We start from the raw sequence: 4,465 nt of genomic DNA on the forward strand, positions 1-4,465 counted from the left end.
ACTCAATGGCACCTGACAACAACAACAATAATTGCATCTCCATACGTCTCTCAGTTTGTGGTACTGTGGTGGCTTGCACATTGCTGTGGTGCTAGAAGCTATATCACAAGTATTTCAAACACGAGCAGGATCACCCATGGTGGGTAAGTTTCAGCAAAGCTTCCAGAATTAGAACAGGCTAGAAAGAAAGAATAGGTTGCCCAATTCTGAGGGATTAGCCCTGGAAAACCTTAGAGTTAAACACTGATACAAATGAGTACTTCAGGAAAGCACTCAAAATATGACGAAAATGCCTAGTCAGAATAGAGATGACCTTAATAACATGGTAGGAGTAAAACTTAAGACCTTTATGTTTGATGGGTCATGTCTCAAAATGAGAAGAAAGAGCTTCAAACATCCATTGACAAACAAAACATGAAATGCAGAAGAATAAATCTAGAAAAATTGGTAGTCATCAATGATGAGCTAGAGCACATATAAAGATTGATGTCCAAAGCAATGGTGAGTTAGACTGGCCATTTTGACTCAGATCATTATATGGTTTATTATGCTGGGAATGACAAATTGAAGAGGAATGGTTTCCCATTCAAAATCATTAAAGGTCTATGTTGAAATAAAATGCTGTCGTGACAAGATAATATCTATACACCTACAAGGATGATCAGTTAATACAACCATTATTAAAATATACTTATCAACCACCAAGAAATAACTGAAAAAAACTCAGGCTTTGTTTGCAATATTGAAAATATGGGCAAAATATTGAACTATGCAGAAAGTATCAAAAGAAGATGGAAGAAATGGTCAGTGTCCAACTATTTCAAGAGGTAGCATATGGTCAAGAGTGAATGTTACAATTGTAACCATGGCAATGAGACGATATACAATGGAATGAATGTAAAACTAATGTTCCCCCATGTAAACTATCACATAATTCACAATAAAACATTTAAGAAAAAAAAAAAAAAGTCAATGTTACAGGGGAATTAGTTAATCTTACATTCCAGGAACAGAGGACCGTAGGATCATCAAAGGAGAAGAGCACAAGCATAAGGTGAGACCCTATCCAGAGATGCAACAACACCAGATATGGAGGCAGAGATGATGACATGGAGAGAGTAGCTGAAGATTCTAGGCTCATGGAAAAAGAAAGATTTTATGTTGGTGGCCAGAAGGCAGGCTTGCAGAATATGCCCTTTGGTTGTTTAAATGATTATATATACCTGAGCGTTTTTGTGTACATCCCCCAGACCCCAAAAAACAACAGCAGAGGAAATAGAAGCAAATACTGTTGAATGATGATGCACGGAGGGAATTGTAATCAATGCAATGAAACCATGAGTGTAAAACTGATGTTCTCCCATCTAAACTGTCTTTCAATTCTTAATAAAAACTTAAAAAAAAAAAAGTCAATAGTACTGAAGGAAGAAGTCCAAGGTTCATTGAAGGCATTGACACAGATCAAGGCTTTGGGAATTAATGGAATACAAAATGAAATCTTTCAACAAACTGTTGTAACTGTTGTAGGACTGGAGGAACTCACTTATCTCCGCCAAGAAATTTGGAAGACAGGTACCTGGCCACCTGATTAGAAGAGATCCGTATTTGTGCCCATTCCAAAGAAAGGTGACCCAACGGAATGCAGAAATCATCAGAGAATATCACTAAAATCACAAGCAAGCAAAACGTGCTAAATTCAAAAGTGACAGCAACAGCATCGACATGTAACTGGCAGAGGTCCAAGGTGGATTCAGACAGGGAACAATGGATATCAAATGGATCTTAGCTGAAAGCAGAGACTACCAGAAAGATGTCTACCTGTGATTTACTGATTATGTAATGCTCTCTATTGTGTGGATCACAACAAGCTATGGACAACATTGCAGAGAGTGAGTATTCTGGAACACTTAATTGTGCTCATGAAGAACTTTTACATAGACCAAGAGGCAATCGGTCAAACAGAACAAGGAATGGTTTAAACACGGAATGGTGTAAAATCAGGAAAAGTGTGCAAAAGGCTGTATTCTCTCACCATACTTATTCTATCTCTATGCTGAGCAAACAATTTGAGAAGTTGGATTAAATGAAGAAGAATGTGGCATCAGGATTAGAGGAAGACTCATTAACAACCTTTGATATGCAGGTGATACACCTTGCTTGCAGAAAACATAGGATTTTAAACACTTTCTGATGAATATCAAATACCACAGTCTTTAACATGTAAAGAAAACAAAAATCCTCACCATTGGACCAATAAATAATATCATGGTAAATGGAGAAAAGACTGAAGTTGTCAAATACTTCATTTTGCTTGGCTCCACTATCAACACTCATGGAAGCAGCAGTCAAGAAATCAAACAATATATTGCATTAGGCAAATCTGCTGCACAAGACCTCTTTAAAGTATTGAAGAGTAAAGATGTCAGTGTGAGGACAAAGATGTGCATGACCTAAGCCATGTGAAATTTGGACAATTAATATTGCAGAAGAATTGGTGCATTTGTGTTAAGGTGTTGGAGAATGAAAAATACCATGGACTTCCAGAAGAACAAACAAATGTCTTAGAAGAAATGTAGACAGAATGCTCTTTACAAGCTGGATGACGTGTGACATATATTTCAGACATAAAATCAAGAGGGAGTAGTCCCTGGAGAAGGACATTATGGTTGGTAAAGAGGAAGATCCCCAGTGAGTTGGATTTGCCCAGTGGCAGCAGCAATGGATTCAGGCTTAATGACAAAAGTAAGAATGGCCCAGGCCTGGAAGTGTTTTGTTCTGTTGAGCATAAGATCGCTAGGCGTTGAAATTGACTCTACAGTGTTAACAACAATCAACCACCAAAGCCCAAATCTATGTGGGAAGAGACTCTTAAAATTAGAGAATAGCTAAGTCAAATGAAAGAAATGATGAAAGAGTCGGAAAAAAATTCAAAGTACAGCTAAGAAAGACAAAGCATTGCAAATAAATGTGCAAAGACAATGTGGCTATGTTTAGAAAGCAACTTTATTTACAAACTTTTTACATTCAGTCCAAGGGTTTTAATTTCATCACCTTTTCTCTAATCAATATGTCAAGAATTTCATTTGCTGCTCAAATCTTACCCATCCTCCCATTGTTCCATTTATTCTCCTAAACATATCAATTATAGTAGTGGGCCTGTGAAATATCCCGCCAGGTTTTTTAGGATTTTCAAAAGCTGTGCCTTCTATCCTCTGAAATGACCAAGGCAAGTGAAACAACTCTGCACAGGATTGAGGGTCTCGGTAAGAGACTGGAAGGAGTTTTGAACACCAGTAACATTTTGGAATCCATTTTAGAGACGCTGCCAAAAGGAGACAAACATGGAGCGAGTAGTCCCTATTTGAGTAGAGGGGTTGTTTCACTCAGTCATGCGGAAATGATAAAAATGCTGCAACTAGGGAATGTCCCCACAACACCCGGAGATCTGAGCTCCAGGCAGAAAAGAAGTGGCTAGTACCTAATGATTCTTTTCTGCCAACAAGAACCAGTCGCACTGGGCTGAGCTCTTTGAAGAGCTAGGGGAACTCATCTCTTCTGCATTGTTGGCTGGACAGGTGCATCTCCAATAGGACAACAATATTACGCCTCGGATCCTAGCAGTATGGGTTTGGAGCCTTACAGTCTACTTTGTCTCCAGTTCAGATGGGTGTGAATCCTTGGAAAAGGTGAATCCCTGGGGCTGATGCGGCGACCCAGACGCCTAAGGAAGGAGATGAGAATGGCCGGCCGGCGGGCAGGGCTGCGAAGCCAGCGTAGCGTCCAGTGTGGCCACTGCCCAGTGCAGGGCTGCGCCCGCGTGCGACAGCTGCCAGGTGAGCCAGGAGCGCTGTTGGACCGCGGGCTGCGTGGCGCCAGAGGGCACTGGCAAGAAGGCGCCGCCCGGAGCGCACAGCTCGCCCAGTATCTCCGTGAGCGCGCCCATGTTGGTGAAGAGCCCAGAGAGCAGCCTGGGCACCGAACCGCCCGCTTCTGAAGACAGGTGTGAGTAATACTTGGCGGAATGGCCTCCAGCCTTCTGACTTTCCTCTCGACACCCCCGACCGGCGCGTCTCTTGGTATATGTGGGCTTGTCCCTCTTGTGCTGAGGACGCTGCCTGCTGTCTGCAGAGCCTAAGTGGAGAGGTCAGAGATGGGGTCAGAATGACTGCGCACAGGGCTTGGCTGGTCTCATCTCCCACCGCGCAGTCGCTCTCACCTCCCCAAAAAACCCTCCCCCCCCCAACCCCATCCCGCCCTGTCAAATCCTCACCCCTCGAGGTTCTGCCTGGCCCTTTCCGGATCCCCTAGCCTGATGCCCTCCTCTCAATCCCTAAGGCATGAACACACCTCTCTTCCTGTAGGCCCACAACCAGGAAGATGTTCTCTCAGGATCCCCACCTGCCCCCTCCGGCATTTCGTCACCCACTCTGTTACCCCAGCCCAGTGTTCCAGTTGCCCAGCCCAG

This window comes from Chrysochloris asiatica, unplaced genomic scaffold (assembly GCF_000296735.1).
Source record: "Chrysochloris asiatica unplaced genomic scaffold, ChrAsi1.0 scaffold00069, whole genome shotgun sequence".
Lineage (NCBI taxonomy): Eukaryota > Metazoa > Chordata > Mammalia > Afrosoricida > Chrysochloridae > Chrysochloris > Chrysochloris asiatica.